The 25,372-nt window shown below is 37.4% G+C and overlaps 1 protein-coding gene across 6 annotated transcripts in view; it reads left to right on the forward strand.

The window, feature by feature from the left end:
- The window catches only part of DYRK1A (dual specificity tyrosine phosphorylation regulated kinase 1A), a 148,346-nt gene that overhangs the window by 67,111 nt on the left and 55,863 nt on the right, over positions 1 to 25,372 (forward strand). Inside the window, exon 1 of one of the 6 annotated variants that reach the window (XM_077879192.1) lies at positions 2,386 to 2,409. The exons of the other annotated variants lie outside the window; for them this stretch is intronic. The gene's annotated coding sequence lies outside the window, so the exon portion shown is untranslated. Of the gene's footprint in view, positions 1 to 2,385; positions 2,410 to 25,372 lie in introns of those variants that run through there. 6 annotated transcript variants of the gene reach the window in all.

The raw sequence follows: 25,372 nt of genomic DNA on the forward strand, positions 1-25,372 counted from the left end.
CCTTTCCTTAACTAATATGAGTTCTACTTTTTGTTTTGAGATTCTCTTGAATATTGAAACAAAAAACTGTACTGGAAAAACACATGGTCTATTAGGACTTATAGAGAGGGAGATGTAATACTGTGTCATTAAGTTTGTTCCACTCATAGGAGAAATGTTAACCCTGGACTGAGTGTAGTGTTGCAATGTGCTGGTTGATTTCGAGAAATGACTTAATTGTGTGATACTGTATGAGTTGGTATGCATTCAACTTTCACAAGAAAGTTTTTTTAAAAGTCTCAGATGAGGGATCCCTGGGTGGTGCAGCGGTTTGGCGCCTGCCTTTGACCCAGGGCGCAATCCTGGAGACCCGGGATCGAATCCCACGTCGGGCTCCCTGCACGGAGCCTGCTTCTCCCTCTGCCTGTGTCTCTGCCTCTCTCTCTCTCTCTCTCTCTCTCTCTCTCTGTGTGACTATCATAAATAAATAAAAATTAAAAAAAAAAGTCTCAGATGAGAGTTACTGTTTATGACACTTGTCACCTTTGGTCTGTGCATGATCCTTTTATTACAGTATTCTAATAATAAATACCTCTGAGCCCCTGTTGCCCAACTCAAGAGCCTGAACTTCCTCTGCCACTATTAGCTTCTCTCCCAAGTGAAGGGGACTGCTTAGGGATTTGGTGTTTGTGGTGAGCCGTTGGACCGGTATGCCTCAGTGTAGTGAGTGTGGGTTGGGTCCTGGCACTATGGACTGCTGCTGTTGCCTGTCTAGCTCTTCTAGGCATGTGGCTTAGCATCCTCACGGGGCATTTCTCTGGATTTGGCCTGGGGGTGACTGTGTTTCAGTGGCTGGAGCTGTGTGTTGACTGCAGGGAGTACTTCTTACAGCCATCAGGAGAGGACTGACCATGTAGCAGATAGTTGTCTAGCCAACTTCTCTCTCTTCTACTCCTTTTCCTTTCTCCCCTGGAACGGTACTTGTCATTTCTGCCGTGGTTTTTGGTGCCAGCTTTCAACTATAGGTGTGGCATTCCTTTGATTTTTGACCTAATTGCATTGGCCTTTTGTCTTGAAGACATCTGTCAGAATCTTTGGTTCACACTCTTAAGTCCCTATCCTATGCTTTATTTAGTTGATTTTAGTTTTGTGACTGTTTACTGCTATTTTGGGATATTGTGGATGATACGAACAAATATGCTTAGTCTATTTAGTCCTCTAAATATTCTAGTGCTCTAAAAGCACCCTCTTCTCCCACCTCAGGAAACTGAGCTTCAAGGTGTGGCGTTGGTTCCTTCTCTTGCCGGTGGTCTAAAAGGGTTTTTTCAAGCACTACTCCAATTATGTCTGTTCTTGATTCTCTGTTTACTTGTGAATTCTGGTAACACAGTTGACCCTTGAATGAAGCAGTGGAAAATCCAAGCATAATTTTGGACTCCCTAAGAAGTTAACTTAATAGCCTTCTGTTGACCAGGAGTCTTACAGATACCATAAATAGTAGATTGCCACATATTTTCTATGTTGTATGTTTTATATACTATATTTTTAAAATTAGCTAGAAAAAATGTTACTAAGAAAATCCTAAGAAAAATTCCATCTACACTACTCTACTGTATTTATTGAAAAAAGAACCCTACATAAATGTACTCCTGCAGTTCAAATCCATGTTGTTCAGAGGTCAGCTGTATATATTAGGTAGGTGGCCTTTTTGGTCTCAGTAAAACTTATCCTGCTTTAAGTGGTATACTTTAAGTGTAGCACTTAAAAGTTACCCATATGAGAAGCAGCATTTTTGAGAGTCAACAATTGAACTTCAGTCTCTGCTTTGGTGACTTTTGGTTTGGGCTCTATTCAGAAGTTTTTTTATCTGTCCATGACCTGTCTACATGTTTTACCTCCGCATGGACAGCCACATAACCTCTTGTTACCTTGATTTTTGGAAGAGGGCTCCTTATCTCTTTGAGGTGCTTCCCACCCAAGGGCTCTTTCTAGGGGCACCTGGCTGGCTTGGAAGAGCATATAGCTCTTGATTTTGGATCTTGAGTTTAAACTCCACATTGGGTATAGACATTATTAAAAATAAACTTTAAAAAAGTGAATTTTTCCTATTGTTTGTTTCTTAAGTCAGATTAAATATACTCCCCAAATGTGTTAATCTGTCCTTTTGTTTTCATAGGAGATGGAAATTGACAAGCAAATAGTTAATTCAGTTTAAGGTGAAAGCGCTTCAGAACGATGGAACTTTCAGTTTATTGCCTTGATAAGCACAAGCAAGGGGTTTTTAAGCCCCAAGTTCATTTGCAAGAATATTTTTTTAATTAATGCAATGTGCATTAATTATGATAACAGCTAAATAAAGCCTTGATCAGTCAACTTTTGTATATCTACAATACCTGGATGAGGGAGCAAAAATATATTTAACGTACAACAGTGAGTATTGATAATGTTCTAGATTTTTTTTTGTTTCTACTTCTTCAAGGAAGATGGGACCATACCCCACATTGAATTAGTTGATCCACAAAAGTAAAGAACAGTCCAAGATTTAAAAATTTATATCTGTAATACAGATTTAAAGAACAGTTTCCCTCGGTTTTTATAAGTAGATTTCTGAGAAGGAGGGGAAGGGGAAAGCAGGATTACTAATCTTAAATTGGAGAGTACAGATAACCTACTGCGCTTATTAATCTTTTGTAAAGGATGGTGAGCAAAACAAAATGGTGGCAGGCTTATTTTAATGGAATTTGGTTTTACGAACTTGACCGAAGTAGTTTCTTAAAATTTTTTGAATATTTTCCAGATTACATGGCTTTAAAGAAAATGAAAACATGTTTCTTTCTACTTGCCATTTTCCAAAACTAGGAAGCTACATTGTGTATCTCCATAAAATACAAAATCAGTATAGTATGATTTGTCATTTCAGATCATCTTGGATGATTTATTACTTGACATAATAATGGACTGTTAGACACTGAGAGGGTAGAGGCTGTTTTATCTATATATATGTTGAGAGCATCATTAACTGCAGCTGAGAGGTTATCAGCTATTCATTCTAAATATTTTTCTTCTTTATAAGGAAGAATGTAATTGGTATTACTGTATTTAAGAAATTAATGATTTACTTATATACTTAGAAAACTGATTTACGAGGAATTCTAAAATATAAATGTTAGGTAGTGAAGATTTATTTAGTGAGTTAATTATTATTACTATTTTTAAGGATTTTATTTATTTATTCATGAGAGACATAGAGAGAGGCAGAGACACAGGCAGAGGGAGAAGCAGGCTCCGCACAGGGAACCCAACGTGGGACTCAATCCTGGGTCTCCAGGATCACGCCCTGGGCTGAAGGCGGCGCTAAACTGCTAAGCTTGAGGCTGCCCTCAAGTTAATTATTTTTAAACATTTTAAGTGTTTAATTTCAGATTTTAATAGTGATACTCACTGACCCTTTCCTAAACGCCACAATATAAGCAGCTTTAAAAAGAATTGATGAGAAACTTAAACATTTGAATTCAGGATGTTTTATCCTGGAGCACCTGTCACCAAGCAGATGATGTTTCCTTGTGCGTCTAGGTCCCTAAGGAAAATAAGAGTGCCAAGATTTTAATTTTTTCCCCTTCCAAGGATGGGAATATTTTGTGATATGAAGACTGTTTAAGAGGTGGACCAGGAAACAGTCCTTCTTTACATGGAAAAATGCCTTATTTACTGCTGTTGTTTGGAAGACAAGCTTAAGATTGCTTTATCAATATGGGGCGAATAAGAGAAGCCTGAACTTGGGAGACCTAGCTAGAATAGTAGAAACCCAGGGGTGATAAGAGTGTGAATTAAATTGATTTAAAAATCTTTCCTTTTTGTTTCTCTTCTTGCCTTTATCCTTAGTTTTTTTTTTTTTTTTTTTTAAGGTTTTATTTATTTATTCATAGAGACACAGCTAGAGAGAGAGAGGCAGAGACACAGGCAGAGAGAGAAGCAGGCACCATGCAGGGAGCCCGATGCGGGACTTGATCCCAGGTCCCCAGGATCACGACCTGGGCTGCAGGCGGCGCTAAACCGCTGCGCCACTGAGGCTGCCTATCCTTAGTTTTAAAGGAGGTTCGTAAGCATTCTAAGTAGTTAAAAAACACACCAAATGATACCTAAAGTTTGAAGTAAATGGAGATTGAGTCTTTCAGGAAATGTATTAAATGCTCTGGTTTAAAGTGATTTGCAGGCCTTAAGTCTTGATTAGTAGATGCTTGCAGGTGATGGCATGGAGAATGATTCCAAGCTAATCTTTTTTGAAAGCATATTTAAATGTACTTGGTTCAGTAAACCAAGATGCTTATTGATACCTTACTGATGTATTGATTATTGATAGATACTGTTTGGAGATAGTTTGAGAGGATTTTGATTTTCTCTGTTGGATCTTTTTATGCATTATTTTTCTAAAGTATGGTTTCTTTTTTAATAGTATTAGATGATTTTTAAGGTTTCTTTCAGCTTTAAAGTTCAGTTATTGATCCCTCTTCTCCTCTAAGAAGCTGACTCTGGTTTGGTTTCTTTGGACTTTAAGTGGTTTTCATCCAGAATCCTTCAATAGAGAAAACATGAGAAGAAATTAGGAGACAGGTGTGTGGGTAGTGGGTGCTTGAAGATGGTGGAAAAGTGGCTTCAGTTTTCTTAAAGGGGAAGATAATTTGCAGTGAAAGAGGACCAACATGCTGTTTTCTTTCAGTCTGATCTCAAAATCTGCTGTGTGTCTTAATTCAGTATGTTTTACAAATGTTGGAAGTCTTTCTAGAGACATTTACAAACATTGGGTGGAAAAACATTTTAAAAATCGCTAAATTCTCGGTGTGGGATGAGTACTCCCATTTAGAATAATTTCTAGCATTTAGATAATTGCTAGGATAGGTGGGACAAGTTGATCTATTTTAAAATAAAATTGTATCTTTTATGAAGATAGAATTATAAGGCACAAATGGGAACTGTGTCTCCTTGACATGTTTCAAAGCATTTCTCTGAATATGTGAGATTAAAGAAATTCTCTCAACCACTAAGAATTGTCTGAACACTGATGTTCTTTAAAACTATCTTTATAGCTGTTAGTATATACTGACAGAGGTTTTCTTTAATGTTTTATTCATTAGCAAATTTACATATGAATATAATGTTTATATTATTCTTGTATCTTAGTTGAACTTGGTTCCGAGATAAGTCTTAGTTGGTCTCAATTTGCATAAGCCCTATAGGTTAATACTTAATTTAGGTTTTATTGTTTTAAAATTATTATTTTTTTTTAATTTTATTTATTCATGAGAGACACACAGAGAAAGAGAGGGGCAGAGACACAGGCAGAGGGAGAAGCAGGCTCCATGTAAGGAGCCCGAAGTGTGGGACTTGATCCTGGGTCTCCAGGATCAGGCCCTGAGCTGAAGGCAGCACTAAACCGCTGAGCCACCCTGGCTGCCCTGTTTTAAAATTATTTTTGAAGTTATATGTTAACGTGTGATAATTGGAAACAAAATGTTATTTCTCTTCATTATGACAAAGCTTAAGACTGCCAGCAACCCCTGTGTTCTGGTATGCCCACCTTTTATTTAGTCTTTCCATAATAGAAAAAATATGCTTTGTAGGATTCCTCTAAAATCTAATGTTTGAGAATCTATTTGAATGTATGGAAAGATATTTACATAATGCTTGCTTTTGAGTAGGTGGGGAAGAAGTTGAAATGTTGATCACAGCTTCTGTTAGAAAAACTCATATCTATATAGTAAAAAGTTAAAATTACAACAAAACACACTACTTTAACTGTATTGTGGGTGTATTACCATTGGATAGCTTTTGGAGTCGAAGGTAAAATATGATTTTAATCCTTTTCAATTGCTGCTAATTTTGCTCTAAACCTGAAAGTGTTAACAGCAACTTGAAAATGTGACAAAGCTCAATTTCATTTCTTGTTTATTGCTTGTTTTCCTATTGGACAATTGAAGTAGCTCTGCCCTGGCAACTAAAATAGGCTATTTGCATAACCTAGTTTGATTGGCTAGCATTCCGACTAACACTTCCAATCATATGGTGTCGGTTTAGTGGTAGGCTATGCTAATTAGCCGCTGTTGCTGGGGTTCAGGATGGTTTCCGTGCGCTGTTCTGCTGCATTGTGTTGCCTGGTGAGAGACATTGATAAATGAGTGTTTAATGATCTGCAGCAGTTCCCACTCACTGCGGGCAGGCGGATTTTACAACAGAAGTGGAAATAAGGATTTAATTGCTCTGTTAAATACCTGTAGCCAAAATATGTGTATTATATTACAGAAGTTAAGTTGTATAAAATCTTTATCTAATTAAATACTTTAGAATATAAAAGGGAAATATTTTAGCTTTGTCTCTTAAAATATAACTCAAGTAACAGAACTATGCACAGGTTTTCTAAAACCTTGTTCAGTAAAATTGATCATTTTTTTCCAAATTAGAAATAGTACCGTTTCACTAATAGCATATTTGATTTTTCTCATACTTTGGACCTTTTATAAAGGTACATGTTTATTTTTAATAAATAGGTGCAAGCTTTTGGGCACCGTTTATCTTGTACTGCACATGTAATCTAGCAAATAGCATAAACTTGAGATTCTGGTTCATGTTCTGTTCAGATGGAAGATCAGGTGTTATTCACCACCTCCTGCTATTGCTACCTTTTTAATTTAAGTCAGATATTTTAACTATTGCTTATACTATATTATTTTTGGTTTACATGAAATCTTTATTGGGTAATGTTTGGGAGATTTTGTAAGAAATAAAAAAACTCAGTGCTTTTGTTCATGAAACATGAAAGGTAAAGAATAAATACTTGCAAAGTTAGGTGAAAGTACAGGATATTTATACAAAAAGCGGCATAAGGTTTTGTCTAGAGGAGTATAGGGGAAAAAATCAGGCATTTTAAGGACAGGGACATAGGAAATGGGTTGAGTAATCTGGGAAAGGCTTAAAGAAGAAGTCCATAGAACTTGTGTTAAGGTTTTAAATATGGCTTAGGATTCAAATAGCTGGAGAGTAATAGGAAAGAAGAACATTTTAGTGTGAGGACTAGATAGCAGTTGGATAAAAATAATCTTTCTGATCTTATCATTTGTCTAATGTAAGTAGTCACATTGATTGATCAAGGCCTCCAATATTTTAGCTGTTTCAGTGCCCAGGCTTCCAGTCAGGCTGGTTATCATTCCCGTAAAATAAGAGCTGCAAGTTTACTGTTATAGTTCTCATATTCTTTGGCTTTTTTTTCATTTTGTTTTGAGGCAGCCAGTGTTTTTCCCTTTTTGTGTCTGTTGGTTAAAGCATAGGACTTCCTACTTAACTTTCTTTCAACCCTCCCTTCTGGCCCTAAAGCAGTGAAATACAAGATGGCATCAAAAATAATTCATGTGGGGCATTCTTGGGTGGCTCAGAGGTTTAGTACCTGCCTTTGGCCCAGGGTGTAATCCTGGGTTCCAGGGAACGAGTCCCACATCGGGCTCCCTGCATGGAGCTTGCTTCTTCCTCTGCCTGTGTCTCTGCCTGTTTCTCTCTTTCTTTCTCTCTCTGTGTCTCTCATGAATAAATAAATAAAATCTTTAAAAAAAAAATTCAGGTGAATTTAGATGTCGGTATCAAGTCTATAAACTTTACCCCTTTAATTGTTCTGTCTTTTATTCAAGAGCCAAGTTAAATTAGACAAGTTAATTGGACAGTCTTATAGCCTTGCAAAGTTTAGAAACAATTAAAAATTAACATCTATTAATGTTTATTTATTTATTTATTTTTAAAAAATATTTTATTTATTCATGAGAGACACAGAGAGAGAGAGAGAGAAGCAGAGACACAGGCAGAGGGAGAAGCAGACTCCATGCAGGGAGCCTGATGTGGAACTTGATCCCAGGACACCAGGATCATGCCCTGGGCCAAAGGCAGGCGCCAAACTACTGAGCCACTCCGGGATCACCTGATTTTTAAAATCTTTCCCTAGGCATATATACTTGATTTACCTACATAGTCAAAGGAACATAGACTCTTGGACTCAGGAAATTTACAAGTCTAATGAAGATGGTTGAGATATGTCTTTAAACAACTGTGTCACGTGGTAGAGTATCCACACTGTAAGAGAAATGGAAACTCAGAAGTGGGACTGATCCTTTTTGGATTGGGATGAGGAAAAGATTTGTGGTGGAGGTGGTATTTTCCATGGTCTTAGGGAATGGATAGGATTTTAGCAGTGATGGTTTAAGTCTACAGGGTATGGAGGATGCTATCTAGTTGAAGGTGGAGGCCTGTTTAGTTGACTAAGGTTGCTGATAAAGAGACTGTTGAGGGCCATGAAGGACAGACAGCATAGACTTTGGAGTTTCTCTTATAAAGGGTGGGAGATCTTAAAATTTTTTCAGCAGAATTTCACTTTTACTAAAACATGTCTTCTACGAACGTTATAATTTTAAAATAGACCTTTCCTTGATTTTAAAACACTAAAATATGATATTGAGTAATTTCAAGGTGTTTGGTCTAAGCGACTGGAAGATTTAAGTTGCCATCACATAAGACAGGATATGCTATAGGAGAAGCAGATTTGAGGGGTGTATACCTATTTTAAAAAGTCATGTTTAGGATGGGTTGCAATTTTAATAGCTTTTTTAACATTATAATTGACATTAAATAAATTTCTATAATAAACTCCCTATTTAAAGTGTATGATTTGATGAATTTTAATATGTATTATCCATGAAACTTTTACCCCAACCAGGATAATTAACATATCTATCCCTCCTTCAAAGGTCTCCTTGTACTTCTTTGTTATTCTCTTTCTTCTTCCTCCCCTCCTTTCTTCCCCCTCAATCCCTAGTTGACTCCCAATCTGTTTTCTGTTACTATACATTACTTCATTTTTTCTAGAATTGGGGTAAATGGAATCATACACCGTGTTGTCCTTTTTTGTCTGGTTATTTTCACTCAGCACAGTCACTTTGAGGTCCATCCATGGTGTAGTACTTACCTGTCAGTAGCTCATTTCTTTTATTATTGAGTAGTCATTGTGTGGATATATCACAGTTTATCCACTTGCTTGTTGAAAGGACATTGGAGGTTTTTTTTTTTTTTTTTTTTTAACAGTTTTTGGTTGTTCCAGATAAAGTTGCTATGAATATCAATGTACAGGTCTTTGCATGGTCAGGTTTTTATTTGTTTTGGATAAAAACCTAATTATGGAATGACTGGATCATCCGGCAGGTGTATGCTTCACTTAAGAAAACTGCTAAACTGTTTTCCAGAGTGATTTTGCCATTTTGTATTCCTACCAGCAGTGTATAGGAGTTTCATTCTTCCACATCTTGTCATATTTGGTGTGGCCAGTCTTTAATTTTAGCCATTCTAATAGGTGTGTAGTGATATCTCCTTGTGTTTCCCGGTCATTAATGATGTTGAACATCTTTGCATGTTCTTATTTGCTCTCTACATGTCGTCTTTAATGAAGTGTTTGTTCAAATCTTTGTATCACTTTTCTTCTTACCGTGGAGCTTTGTGAATTCTTTATTTTGAATACAAGTCCTTTGTCACATATGTGACTTCTTACAAAGATTTTCTTATAGTCCGTGGCTTATCTATTCATTGTCTTAAAAAAATGTCTTTTGAAAAGCAGATGGTTTAAGTTTTTATGAAGTATAATTTATTGATTTAATCTTTTATGGATCGTGCTTTGGAAAACATTTGCCTAATTGTCCCAAGATCTAAAACGTTTCCTTTTTTTTTTTTTTCTCCCCTACAGATTTTATAGTTTTGGGTTTTACATTTAACTATGATCCATTTGGAGTTAATATTTGTAAATGATCCTGCAAGGGGTAGCTAAAAGATCACTTTTTTTTTGGGTAAATGGATATCTAGTTACTCATTTGGCAAAAGGACTGTTCTTTTTTTAAAAAATCAGTTGTGGGTCTCTTTCTGTTCTGTTCCATTAATCTGTTGGTGTGTCTTGCTGCCAATGCTGTATTGTCTTTATTACTATAGTCACATAATAATGTATTGACGTCATATTTTCTTCTTTTTAAAAAATACTACTTTGTGCCCTTTGCATTCCCATATGAACTGTGAAATCATTTTGTGACTTTCTATAAAGAAGCCTATTAGTGTGTTGATTAGGATTGTGTTGAATCCTAGATAATTTGGGGGAACAGTTGATATCCTAACAATGTAGATTATTCAGATTTATGCACATGCATAAATTTTCCTCTAATTAGATTTTTCTTTAATTTTCCTAATTTTTAGGGTGCCATCTTTACCATTTATCCTATTTATAGCTAAGTATTTCATGTTTTTTATATTATTATAAATTTTTTTTTTAAGTAGGCTCTGTGCCCAGCATGGAGTCCAACACAGCTCACACTCATGACCTTCATCAAGACCTAAGCTGAGATTGAGTCAGATGCTTAACTGACTGAGCCATCCAGGTGCCCCTATTATAAATGGTTTTTAAGTAAGTTTTTTATTGTAGTTGCTAGTACATAGGACTACAACTGATTTTTGTATATTGACCTTGTTTTCTGCAACTTTGCTATGAATCACTTATTAACTCCCAATAGTTTTTTGGTGGATTCCATCAGATTTTCTGTGTGGATGATTCTTTTGGTGGCTGTGATGAGAGACAGCTTCGCTTCTTCCTATCCAGTTTGGCTATCTTGTATTTCTTTTTCTTGCCTTTCTGCACTGGCTGGAATTTCATGGAATATAGAATATATATATATATTCTCTCTCTATATATATAATATAAAACAGAATACAATATTGAATTGAGAGATGAAAGAGGACTTCCTTGTTGTTTTCCTTATTTTAGAGAGGGAGATACTCAGTCACCACCACTAAGTGATGTTAGCTGTGGAGTCTTTGTTGTTTATTGTCCTTTATCAGATTGAGGAAGATCCTTTCTAGTCCAAGTTTATTCAAAATCTTTTTTTCTTTTTTAATCAAGATTGGATTTTGGATTTTGTGACATATTTTTCCTACATCTATTGATACTATCATGTGGGTTCTTAAAAGTTAATTTGATAAATAACATTGATTTCTGAATGCTAAACTGACATTGCATTTCTGAAATAGAGGCCACTTGGTAATGATATATTGTCCCTTTTTTTAGATTGTAGGATTCTGTTTACTAAAATTCCGTTAAGAATTTTTGCATCTTATGTTCATGAAAATTAATTGGGGTTTCATAGACTTTATTCCCTTTGGATTTCATTTGCATTTTTTCTGTTAAGGTAGAATGCAAGTCCTTGATAAGGCTTGTTTTAGTTTAAATGATGCTATTTTCTATTTGGCCCATCTGTTCTTTATTCCCACTTCCTCTTTCTGCCTTCTTTGGATTAATTGAAAATTTTTTTTATGATTTGATTTTTTTTCCTCTGTTGGGTTATTCATTTTAACTTTTTTTTTTTTTTTAAACTTAATGATTGCCTTTCTCCTATCACATCTACCTTCTAGTGATGTTACATCACTCATATATAGTGTATTGGCATCACTATAGGGTACTTTCATTTATATTCGCCTGGACTTTTAGCTGTTTTTACACAGATTTTATTTGTATGTATGTTATAAACCCCACACTATATTATTATTATATTTGTTTAAATATTTCTCTTTTAATGAAACTTAACTAATTAGAAAAATTGTTACGCATTTACCCATCTAGTTACCTTTTCTGATGTTCTTCATTCTTTTATTTAGGTTCTCTTTCCATCTGAGTTCATTTTCCTTCATCCTAAGTACTTCCTTTAACATGTTTTGTAGTATAGGCCTACTAGTGAAACATTCCTTCAACTTTTGTATATCTGAAAATGTTTTTGTATCACTTTTGTTTTTGACAGATATTTTCACTGGGTATAAAAATTCTAGATGGATTTTAAGGAATTTAAAGGTTTTGCTCTATTTGCATTGTTTATTTCAAGAGTTCTTTCATCCTTATTTTTGTTCTTTTCTATATACATGTCTCTTTTTTTTTGCCCCCTGCAGCTTTTAAGATTTTCTTTTTATCATCAGTTTTAAGCAATTTGATTATGATGTATCTTGCTGTAGCTTTCTTTATGTTTCTGGATCTTGGGTTTGATGAATATCGGATCTATGGACTTGTAGTTTTTATCAAAATTGGAAAATTTTGGCTGTTATTGTTTCACCGTTTTTTTCTGTTTACCTTTTTTATATCAGGAAATTTAGTTACATATATGTTAGGGTATTTGAGGTTGTGCCAGAACTTGAACAATGTCTGTTAAACTTACTTTCAATTTTTTTTTTTTTAAGATTTTATTGATTTATTTTAGAGAGAGAGAGAGTGCTCAACAGGGGGAGAAGCAGAAGGAGAGGGAGAGGGAGATAATCTCCAGCAGACTCCGTGCTGAGGGCAGGAGCCTCACTCAGAACTTGATCCCACAACCCCGAGATTATGACCTGAGCTGAAACCAAGAGTCGGATACTCAATCAGCTGAGTTACCTGGGTGCCCCTTAATCTTTTATTCAATTTCTTTCTGTTTTGACAGCTGATTTAGATGTTGAGTAGTCAATTGGAATTCTGCAGTACTTTTTATTGCTATCCCTTCAAGTTCACCAATCTTTTCTTCTTCACTGTCTAATCTGTTAATCTCATCTAGTATGTTTTTAATTTTACACATTGTAGTTTCATTTGTACAAGTTCAGTTTGTGTCTTTTAAAAAACATTTACTAAAAAAAATATTTACTATCATTTCCCTTAACTATTTGAATATGTGGAGTATGGTTATAATACTTGTTTTAATGTCTTTACCTGCTAATTCTATGCTATGTTGATTTTTTTTTGTCCTCTCACCATTTTTTTTTCCAAGTCTGAATAATTTTGTTTGTGTGACAGACATTTGTGAATTTTTACTTTGTTGAGTGCTGAGTATTTTTACATTTTTATAAATTTTCTTGACTTTTTTTTCCCCTGGTACAGGTTATTTGAAAATAATTTGATCTTTGAGTTAGACTTTTGAGATTTTGTAGGTGAGACCAGCAAGTATTTAAATAGTCCTCACGCCTGAGAAGATCCTACCCCGTATAATGTTTCTTGATGCTTTCCGGTCTGGTGGTTTTAGGGTGTTCTGTTTTTTCCATTAAAATTCTATTTTTAAATAATCTTAACACCCAACGTAGGGCTCGAACTCACAACCCAGAGAGCAAGAGTTGCATATTATATCAGCTGAGCCAGCCAGCCAGTTTGTTGCTTAGCTTCTCATAGTTTGCTGGCAATCTGTGGTATTCCTTGGCTTCTGCTGCATTATCCTGATCTCTGCCTTAATCTTCACATGATGTACTCCCTATTTGTATGTCTGTCTCTGTGTCCAAATTGCTTCTCATAAGGGCATCAGTCAGATTAAGGCCCTCCCTAATGACCTTATCTTCACTAATTATATCTGCAATGTCCCTATTTCCAAATAAGGTCATATTCTGGGGCTGGTACTTCAACATGTGTTTTGAAGGGACACAAAGCTGTAACATCCCCGACATACCACTTTTATGTTCTTAGAGTCTTACTTTTGTTCTTTCCTCCTCTTGGGCTACCCATTTTCCTCTCCTCTGTGTATTTTACTTAAAATTCACCCTATTAGTCCTAATCAATCAATACTTATATATGTATGTATGTATGTATGTAAAGATTTTATTTATTCATGAGAGGCAGAGACATAGGCAGAGAGAGAAGCAGGCTTTGTGCAGGGAGTGTGATGTGGGGCTTGATTCCAGGACCCTGGGATCACCACCTGAGTCAAAGGCAGATGCCCAATTAATCTGTATTTAGAAGGCATTTTTATTGTGCCTTTTATTGTAAGTATTTACATGGATATTAGTTGCACAGACTTGTAATTTTTTTTTAAAGATTTTATTTATTCATGAGAGGCAGAGGAGAGAGGCAGAAACATAGAGGTAGAGGCAGATTCCATGCTGGGAGCCCGATGTGGGACTCGATCCTGGGACTCCAGGATCAGGTCCTGAGCCAAAGGCAGAGGCTCAACCATTGAGCCACCCAGGCATCCGGACTTGTAGTATTTTTGAAGAACTGGAGAGGACTTATTTTTGTCATTGTGTCATAGTTTTTTGCTCCTACCCTAGTACCACCTGTGGTACTTTATAACTAGTGGTTACTTGAGGACTGTGTCTAAGTAAACAAGTTGTAGGAGTGAAACATTTGGAAACATTTAGGAGGGTTTGGAGGCTCAAGAATCTGGAGTTAGGGAAGCCACTTAGGAGGTCATCATAGTAAGCCAGGCATACATGAATTTATTAAACAAGTACTTATTATGCTTATTAAGTACAGAATCCTTTAACAGGTGTTAGGAATAGATAGACCTATGAAAATATTAAGAGTCTGCCTCCTATTCTTACGGAATTTACTGCCGGTGAAGAGTTATGAGGCAAGGGAACAGAGAAGATACATACAAAGGAATTTCGTAAGGAACCCTAGACAAAACTTAAAGAATGATTAGTCATTCAGGGTAGAGAATGAAGAAGAGTCAAAGAAGCAGCATATCAAGTCTGGCTTGAGAGTGGGAGAGTACTAGTAGAAATGGGAAGTCAGGTCAAGGCTTTCTCTTTTAGGGAAGGAAAAGATAGATTAAATAAGGAGAAACTGAGTAAAAATTCCATATTGCAGAAAAATCAGAAATGAATGGTGGATTGGTAAATATTGATCTTGCTTTCCCATGAAAGTGTATGAGCTAATCAGGTAGAGGGGCTGACGATAGAGTTAAGAGCAGGGCTTCCTGGGTAGGTGATATCGTAAAAATGTTTGAAGGAGGAGTGAAAGGGCTGGAGACCTGGGAGGGGGATACTGGGATGATCCTTTCTATTTCACTGATGAGGAATCTGGGGCACAGAAAGCTAAGAAGGGTGCTCCAGGACATAGGTTGTAAGTGATGGAGCTAGAATTCAAATCTGGGCAGTCGGTGTTTTTAGTTCTATGCTTTTAGGCTGTACTCTGTGCTTGTCTCTAATAAAGCTACTCACTTATTTAATATGTTAAGTTTCTTTTATAAAGAAACTGGAATGTCGGATCCCTGGGTGGCTCAGCAGTTTAGTGCCTACCTTTGGCCCGGGGCGTGATCCTGGAGTCTCAGGATCGAGTCCCACATCGGGCTCCCTGCATGGAGCCTGCTTCTCCCTCTGCCTGTGTCTCTGCCTCTCTCTCTTTATGTCTCTCATGAATGAATAAATTAAAAATCTTAAAAAAAAAAAAAAAAGAAAAAGAAAAAGAAACCGGAATGCTGTTAGAAAGAACATCAGCAAAAAAATAATAAATAAATAAATAAATAAATAAATAAATAAATAAATAAATAAATAAATAAAAAGAAAGAACATCAGCCTCACTTGTCACTGATGGAAGACAGGAATTAAAGTAGGAAGATCAAAGTAGTTCTATTCAGTTCATACAATGTACAGAATGTATACCTGAAAATAATGGTAACTATTTATGATCTGTTAGTAACTAAGGAATATTCTGGTAGATGTCAGGTGGTTTAAGATCACGAAATGGTGTATGATATAAGGATCAAATATTGAGCATTTATTGTGTCAAGCATTTGTCCTGGTGCTGGGTATATACTAAGTGGATAAGACAGAGTCCTTGCTTTCATGAAGCTTACATGGGAGTGCTTTACTTCAATTCATTTGACTTGTATCAGATGAATATGTGTCTGTGGGTTATTTCAGTTTATACTGACAATCACAGTCATGCATAAGATTTTGAAAATCTATTTTTTTTTAAGATTTTATTTATTCATGAGAGACAGAGAGAGAAAGGCAGAAGAAGAAACAGGCTCCCTGTGGGGAGCCTGATGTGAGACTTGATTCCAGAACCCTCCGATCATGCCCTGAGCCAAAGGCAGACAGCTCAACCACTGAGCCACCCAGATGTCCCAGTAATCAATTCTTGTATCCAGAACAACAACACTTCTTTTCCAATTGGAGTAGAGGAGGTTTATATGGACAGCTGTCCATATAAAAGCCCAGGAAGCTCTAGATAAGAAAGTAGTGATTTGTAATTGCTGTCCATTTTGTCACAAAGCCAAGGAAGAGGTGGGAATTTAGGGGCCTGTTCTACTCAATATTGACAGTCTTAACATTCTTATTATTGTTCATTTGAAGGTAAGGGCTCATCTACTTTTAAAACAGTGAGTAAAAAAATAAAAAAATAAATAAAAAATAAAACAGTGAGTAGATTTTGCTACCAGAAATGCCTTAGACATTAGGAAAAGAAAGTAGTAATATGCAGGAAAATGTAGTTGGTGAAAATCCTTGCCAGTGACCCACACCTTCTGTTCATTTTCTCAACAGTTAATGTGGGAAGAATATTTTATAACTGAAAGTTGGAAAAAGTTTTCTTGAGCACTAGGTCTCTCAGTTTACTTATTTTGCATAAAATAGATTACACTGCCCTCATTTTATCTATTTCCTAAGTGTTGTAGTATCTCTGAAAACAAAGGCAGATTAACTTTTCTAAAATACATTGAACTGCGTGTATTACTATTAAATGGTTACTGCAGCAAGTGCAACTCAGCTAACAAGCTGTTTTTCAGAAATTCAAAAAGAAAACCGCGTATTTGGGTCCAAGGGGAGAATTTCTTTTTCATTTTAATTGTCATTAAGTAGTTAATGAGAAAATTGGTACTACTTTCCAGCTATTAAAATACTTTACCAACTTGACATTTGAGAATTCATAACATGAGAGCAGCTTTCAAATCCTTCAGTCTTGAATTTGTGTGGTGGCTTAGAGTTTATAAAGTATGTTCACATATGTGAGCTGATGTGACCCTCTTCTAGATGTTGGAATGATTTGTCATCCCCACTTTGCAGAAGGGACAAGTAAGCCTTTAGAAGGTCTTTAAATTAGTAGAACTGAGGCTAGAATTTGTTTATGCTTTTAATGCAATATTTCCTCAGTGCCTCTTGTATGCCATAGGCGTTAGAGCCATTAAAACTAGCAAGGCCTGGCTGGCATCCCTACTTCCTGCTGTTAAAGCACAATACCCCAATAGGCAGAAGGAGTTCCTGCTTCACTGTTGTTTTCCCTGTAATTCTGGTGCATGCAGTTTTTGATAAGACTCACTGTTCTACCAGTTGATATTAGTGTTGGGGACCATTCCTCATTGTTAGCACTTGTCCTCCTCGTCAGTGATAGTGATGGCTTGGGAGGGGAGGAGGAGCACAGCTTTCTGTATAATAATCTCCCTACTCTCCTAATAGAAATTGGTTCTTTTGTATCTCCCTCCTCAATCTGTGTTTAAGTCTCATGAGGCTGAGTTAGTTGAGTCAGGCAATAATAATTTTTAAGTGCCATTATATGCTCATTCACCAAAGATTTGTCAGTGAATGAAGCAGCAGTTCCATCCTTAAGGACCTTGTTTTATAGTTGGAGTGAAAGATAATAACACAAACACATATACTATAGAAATATATATATAAATAATATTTCATATTTTATTTAGAACTGTGTAATACATAAATATAAGCATGTGTATCTGTATATGCATGTGTATACGAACGGTAATTTCAGAGTGCCTCATACTAAACTTGCTGCTTCTGATGCCTCAAGACCTCAAATCCAGCCTGCTCTTTTTGATAAATACACAGCCACACTCCCCAGTTTATGTTTGTGTGTGGCTGCCTTTGTGCTACAAGGGCAGAGTTGGTTAATTGCAACACAGAATATGCACTTCACAAAGTTTAAAATATTCACACATCGGCTTTAAGAAAAAGTTGGTCGACTCCTGCTTAAGACCTTGACAGCCATTGTACTTGGAGGTATGGTTTAACTTCAAAGCTAAAAAATAAAAATTGATCTGAGTAGCCAACAGTGATGACAGATGATTGGAACTTTGGGGTTTAGAGGTAGTTTCCATCCCCTGAGTGTGGGATGGATCACCGTGGTAAATCAAGAGGTGAAGGAGACTAATTTTGCTTTGAGGTGGGGTGCCTATTATGCTTTCAAAGAACATTTATTGTTTGTGTTTTCTGTTGAATGTGAATTGTGTACGGTGATTTAAAAACAGTGCATTAAAATGATACAGTGATAAAAGTATGTATAAAACAGATAATAGAACTTGCTCTTGTTTTCCTAGAGTCCTACTCTTCAGAAGTATTAAGTGTTATTAAGAGGCGTTAAGAGGTGGATTTTTCTGTCTAAATATTACCTTTTAAATAATTTTTAAAAATCTGTTTCTGATATTTTTTCACATTGTGACTTCTTGGTTGACTTGTTTCCTCAAAATGCAAAGAGTAATAGTTGTACAGTTGATTATTTGTTACTTATAATATTAATGTAAAATATTTTAGAAAGGCTTTTAATAGAAACCTTTCTGTCCATTGATGAGTTGACACTGTAGATTTTTTAAATTATCCTTATACCAAATATTAAAGTACTTGTATGATGTCATCACTATTTTAAATCTTACATATTTTAATCAAAATTCTTGTTCTAGTGGAGGGGCCTCATTCCCAGATCACCTGGGAAGTATTTGGAAAATACTGATGTCTGGTCTCTATTTGAGACTTCATGGATTCCAAATTGTTAGAGGTTGGGGGGGGGGGGTGTCTTCTGTATTTTTAAAAGCTCCCCAAGTGAGCTGTTGAGAAGGTAGCACTTTTTATAATATAACTGTGTTTTCATTGAATTTGTAGGAAAATAAGAAAATTTGTAGGAAAATATGCTTCTAGTATAAGTCATGATTTCTTCTGGAAAAAAATTTTGTATATTGAGTTTTTTTTAAATTTAGATATTGAACAGAAGAGAGAAATATAGCTATAAAACAGGGATTATTTATTTATTTATTTATTTATTTATTTATTTATTTATTTATTTATTTATTTTTAAAGATTTTATTTATTTATTCATGAGAGACACACAGAGAGAGGTAGAGACACAGGTAGAGGGAGAAGCAAGCTCCCTGCAGGGAGCCCGATGTGGGACTCGATCCCAGGTCTCCAGGATCAGGCCCTGGGCTGAAGGCGGTGCTAAACCGCTGAGCCACGCGGGCTGCCCCTAATTTGGTTTTAATAGTCATACCAGTTTTTTTCCTCTTACCCTCTGCTTTTGTACCTATTCTCCAAGAAAAAGTCTACCCTCGCAAAACCAAAACAGCATATCCTTAATTTATGGGAGGTAACTTTGTATTAGCACAGATCCTTACTTAAAGATAAGTGGCCTACATTTGATCAGTGTTTTCAGACTTGGAAGTAACATTTAAGTATTTACTAACCTTTCTAGGTAAATACTAATACCTGTATTCATTTTGGTAGGCTAACAGGTAACAAACCTATCCAACATATCAATGGTTTAAATCAGTAGTTTATTTCTTGCTCATGAAACAGCCCATTGACATCTAAATCACAGAATAACTGCCCTTTTCTATACAGTTACTCAGGAATGGTAGGCGTTTTTACTATGTTATATGCATGTAGTGCCCAGAGGTCATCACCCTGGGTTTGTTTTTTTTTCTTTTTTTTTTTTTTTTAAAGATTTTATTTATTTATTCATGAGAGACAGAGAGAGAGAGAGAGAGGCAGAGACACAGGCAGAGAGAGAAGCAGGCTCCATTCCATGCAGGGAGCCTGATGTGGGACTCGATCCAGGTCTCCAGGATCGGGCCCTGGGCTGAAGGCGGCGCTAAACCGCTGAGCCCCCCCGGGCTGCCCCATCACCCTGGGTTTTAGCTTTCAGTCATCAGATTGGGAAAAAGCATGTATACATGGAAAACTTTTTTCTTTTTCAAAGATTTTTTTATTTGAGAGAGAGGGGGGAGGAGGAGGAAGAAAGGAAGAGGGACAAGTCTCCCTTACTGAGTGAAGAGCCTGAGACAGGGCTTGAGCTCATGACCCTGAGATCATGACCTGAGCCAAAATCAAGAGCTGGATGATTAACTGACTGAGGCACCCCTGCATGGGAGGTTTTTTTGAGTTAGGCCTGGTAGCACTACAAAACACTTAAGTTGATAGTCCATTGGCTAGATCTTAGCCACAGGGCCATGTTACCTGCAGAGGAAACTAGCTCCAAGGAAAGCAGAAGCTATTTGCATCAGTTAGGAAAAAGAAATGCCTTTGGTTATTGATGAGCTAATCTAGTCCATATGGCAAATGCAACCACCATAAACTTGATTGTCAAGTTACACTGATTTATTTTACGTAGTTACTACTTTCATTGTTACTTTACTCATTCTCCCAGGTTTCAGCTAAATAACCACCCCCTCAATCCATGATCTTTTAGCAGGTAGTGAGCGTGATGGTCCTTATTATTCATTTATGTCTGATAGTTAAGGTTCTTTTTTTTAAGATTTTATTTTATTTATTTATTCATGAGAAACACAGAGAGAGAGGCAGAGACACAGGCAGAGGGAGAAGCAGGCTCCCTGCAGGGAGCCTGATGTGGGACTTGATCTCAGGACCCCAGGATCGCACCTGAGCCAAAGGCAGATGCTCAACTGCTGAGTCACCCAGGTGTCCCAGTAGTCAAGGTTCTTGAATGCAGACAACAGACACTCATCCTTGGCTAACTTGGGTAGAAGAAAATGAATTTAATGGAGGGTTATAAGTTTGGCACAGAATGATTGGAAAGCTGGAGGCTATGCTAGAAAAATAAGTAGGAACCAAAGAGGCAAACAGTAGAGGACACAGCCAGTGTTAAGCCATAGGCCTGTCTAGTTAGGGTGCCACTCTTGGCATTTTGCAGTGAATATGTGTATGTATCCTCTTACTGTTCCTGCCCCTTCCAGGACTGATCCCTCAATTTCCTAAACTCTGACTGAACAGGAACATTTGACTGCTCAAACTTCGGCTACTAGCAAGCCTTGGTTACCGAGGTGTAAGGAAGAGTGAATTCTTGTTATTGTTTGGTTTTTATAGTAGAAGGCATGGCTTTTTGTTTTGTTTTGTTTTTGTTTTTTGTGGTACCCGCAAACTGGGATGTGCCCTGTTAATGAGTGACCAAAGAATGACCAAACACTTAAGGGCCTTTTCATCAGGAGTAAAGGTCCCAAGTTGTGGTATAAGTTAGGAGACTGTGTTCTAGTCTTGATTTTTGCCACTTTTTTGGACTAATCATTAAACCTTTCTGGGTAACAAGTGCCCCTGCTGTAACTGAGGTGTGGAAATTGATATCTAATAGTATCTATTTATTCACTCATTAAAGAAACATTTACTGAGTGCCTTTACCTGCAGGCATAATAGATGTAAGATATCTTAGCCTTCCCATAGTTCAGTTAAATCATTCTAATATAGTGGGTGAAGTGCTCTGAATAGCCCAGCCTACGATGGTAGGGTAGCTCACGAAGAGTGCTTCCTCCAGACAAGGGGGGTGAGTGTTGTTGGGCAGGGGATTCAGAGGTCACCGTTTGCACTATGTACCCATTCATTTAATTGTGTCTGGTGTGAAGCCTTTGCATTGTTGTAGTTAGGAGAATCCACAGTTCAGACCGGTCCTTTGCTCACAGGTACTGATGGTGAGGGCATAGTGAGTACCTGAGCACAATGCATGCTTGCTGTGTTTACAGCAGGAGAGTGAGGAAGGAAGGATGAAGCAGGGGATCCTGCTCACTCTGGGATCCTGGATAGAGAAGATGACATTAGATCTGGGTCTTGAAGTTTGAGTTCAAGTATTCTAGGATCAGAAAAAAGGAGAACAGGAACACTGTTCCAGGCAGGGATAGTTGTGAGCCAGCACCGTAAGTGCACCCGAGAGAGGCTGTGTGTGGAGGGGCTAGATGGAGAGGATGGTGGCCGCAAGCTCTGGTATTTTACAGTGTTGATGACTTTGAAACTTTTAAAGGTAGCAGATTTGACAGCATTGGGGAGAATTAACTGAAAGCATGGAGACCAGAGAAGGAGCAGTTACTATAGAGTTCCCTCATCACTTTCTTCTGAATTAGGACCTTGACAGGGTATGAAAGTGAACAGATTAGGGAGACGTTCCTGAGGCTGGAGATATAGAATGTGGTTAGATGGTAAGTGAGAGAGAGAGAGAGAGAGAGAGAGAGTGCATGTGTGTGTGTGTAGGAAGGTGGAAATGAGAGAGTAAATAAGACTGAGGTTTCTAGCTTGAGTGGATGGGGGAGGAGACCCCATTTGTAGAAGAGGGTTGCACTTGGCATTCGTGCCTGCTCTCCAGCCTGGGCAGCCATGGCGAATAGAGCGTGCTGTGCCTTCCAGCTGAGGGATCTGGAATAGTGCGTGTCCCGGTCAGTCACTGCCAGTCTGGCGAATTGTACTTGAGGGGAAGCCGAGTTGCCAGCTCTGTTGTGAGGGAGGGAGGGCGTGGGGAGGAGGCACACACTGCTCTGGGGTTCCTCCTAAACATTTTCTTATATTATCAGATTTGCTTATTTATTGTCTGAGGGTTCCTCCCCCCCCCCCCCCCCAAATCACTGGCAATAAAGTACCAGGAGGCCAGAGATTTTGCTCGTTGTCTTCATATGTATGTCTTTAATGCTGTGAACTTTGCCCAGGACTGCACTGAATCACTTAGGTAATTTAAAAGTTTTTAGGAATCACAGTTTAAAAAACAGTAAATACAAACAGTAACATTAATTTAGTTATTTCTCCCAATATATTTAAAATACATTATTTCAGAATTAAAAATTATTAATGAGATATTTTACAGTCTGGTTTTTGTTTGTTTTTGTACTAAGTCCTTGAAATCCTGTGTGTGTTTTACACTTACATATCAGTTCCTGCTAGCCTCATTTCAAGTGCTCCATTAGCCACCCATGACCAGTGGCTACTGTATTGGAGAACTCAGGTCTAGAGCACAGCAGGGGCCCAGTAAATATTTGTTGAATGAATAAGTTAGAAGAAGATAGATTGGTTGTTAAAGGAGCATGTAGAATGCAGGAAGGCTTTTGTTTCTACAATGAGGAAATAGAGCATATCTCTGTGTTTGACAGACCTGGAGAGAGAAGTGGAAGGTAAGAGAAGACATAAGGGTTAATTGGTGGAGGAAGGCCTCCAAGGAAGTGGTTGGGAGTGGATTCTGTAGGCCAGGTAGGGTATGAACGTTGTCTTGCTGTCTCATCTCCTTTGAAGAGGAGGTATATTTTTTGATTGTATCTTAAAAGATGCAAATCCAGTTTGTTTAGTGTAAACTTATAATTGAATTGTGTTATACTATTCCTTTTCCTCATTATAGGTATTAGATGGTTGAGGGTTATCTTAAAAGTTTCAAAAGTGGTTTCCATAGTGACTTAAAAAAGAGAAAAGATTGAATCATTATATTGTGCATCTGAAACTAATATGTCATTTATATATCAATTAGAAAAAAATTTTTAAAAGAAAATAAAATATTTTAGATGGGAAGGGGGAGAAGTGTTATTGGCATGTATAAACATTTTTACTTTGGTGTCATTCAACTAGAAAAAGATAGTCTATTTAAAATTAACCAAGTCTAATATTTAGTATTTTGATGGTATTTGGCACTATAAAATTATGTACTGTATGTGTCTGAATATAAAGAAGTTATTTCCCCCAAATTATCCCACAATCCTTAGCATATTTTGAGTTCTTAAACAGTTTCTCTCTTTTTTTTTTTTTTTAACCATAATCTCTAATGTTATGGGATGTGCTGTTCATGTGAGGTAAACTTCTGTTTGAGGAGACATAGGCATGGTGGGACCTCTTTGAATAGTAGTTTTAGGTACTTATGAGGTACTGGCTATATTGAATCTGTACAAAGTGAGGCAGAGCAATATAACACCAACTTTTGAGGTATGACCTCAATGTTTTCAGGTGTGATGTTGTAAGACTTTTAATGATGATTTTTAACAGTATTGTAATAGGTAGAAATTAAGAACATACACATAGGATTAACAGAAAATATCAGTTCTAATTATTAAAAATTTTTTATGTCAGTGTTAGAGTGTCCCTGTACGGCATCTTAGAGGGATTCAAAAATGTGGTATCCAAAACAACTTAGAACCTAGACGATTTGAAAGAAAATCCAGTGACCGCAAAGTTACTGGTATTGAGGATAGAGGTAGACTTGCCAGTACTGAGATGGGTGCTTCTCACTTTGTATATAGATAGGTAATGTGATTGTCATTGGGTGAAGGGGAGATTCCTTTACAAACTCCTGATGGTGGGATACTTGGGCATATATGGTAATGTCAGAGCTGGAAATGATTGTGGGGATGGGCATTCAGGGATGTTAGACCTTTTTTCCTGCCCAGGTATCTGGAGCAGGTTAGGTCAGTCACTTCTGTTGGAAAGAGAGGCTCCCAGGACAGTTCTTTGGAGACTGGGAAGGAAAAGAGTGGTGTATGTTGGAGCTATCTCTGCTGGAAGGAATGGAGAGGGCCTGCCACATGTGGGGTGTTACACACACAAACACACCCCTACCCCCCACCCCACCCCCGCTGTCATGGCTCTGCGCTCCTAGCTTGGGTCGGCACCCCAGCCTGCACCCAGGGCCAATTTTCTTTTTCTCTTACTCTTTCCTTCTCCTTCAAGACTTTTGTACTTTTTCTCCTTTCTCTCTCTCTCTCTCTCTCTCTCTCTTTTTTTTAAGATTTTATTTATTCATGAGAGACACAGAGAGGCAGAGACACAGGCAGAGGGAGGAGAAGCAGGCTTCATGGAAGGAACCTGATGTGGGACTTGATCCCGGGAATTTGCAAAGGCAGATGCTCAACTGCTGAGCCACCCACGTGTCCCTCCCCCCTTCCTTCCTTCCTTCCTTCCTTCCTTCCTTCCTTCCTTCCTTCCTTCCTTCCTTCCTTCCTTCCATTTATTTAAGATTTTATTTATTTATTCATGAGAGAGACAGAGAGAGAGAGAGGCAGAGACACACAGGAGGAGGGAGAAGCAGGCTCCACGCCGGGAGCCCGACGCGGGACTCGATCCGGGGACTCCAGGATCATGCCCTGGGCCAAAGGCAGGCGCTAAACCACTGAGCCACCCAGGGATCCCTCCTTCCTTTCTCTTTTAAATAAAATTTTGAAACTGTCATATGCTTGATAAGGTGAGATATACTAGAAGTCAGTCTTTGAAGTTCAGATCATAATACATTTAAGGAGATAGCCTCATTAACTTAGTCCCCTTGCCTGACTTTCTAAGTGTCACCATCGTTTTCCAAGTCACCTAGGCTCAAAACCTCTGAGTCATGTTTGAATCAGGCTGTGTCCTCTCTTCCATATTTGGATAAGAGGTCAGGTCCAGTTACTTGTACTTCACAATGTCTGTTCATATGTGTCCTTCCTTTTCTAACAGTGCCCTCCTAAAGAATATCTTTGTCCTTTGCTTGAACTATTGAAATAAGCCCCTGATTGATTTCTGCTCATCGTCTCTCCCTTTTCCAATCCATATTACACATCACTTCTATTATGATAAGCCTAAATATAGGGCATTTATTGAGCATTTACTG

Source organism: Canis aureus, chromosome 30 (genome assembly GCF_053574225.1).
Source record: "Canis aureus isolate CA01 chromosome 30, VMU_Caureus_v.1.0, whole genome shotgun sequence".
Lineage (NCBI taxonomy): Eukaryota > Metazoa > Chordata > Mammalia > Carnivora > Canidae > Canis > Canis aureus.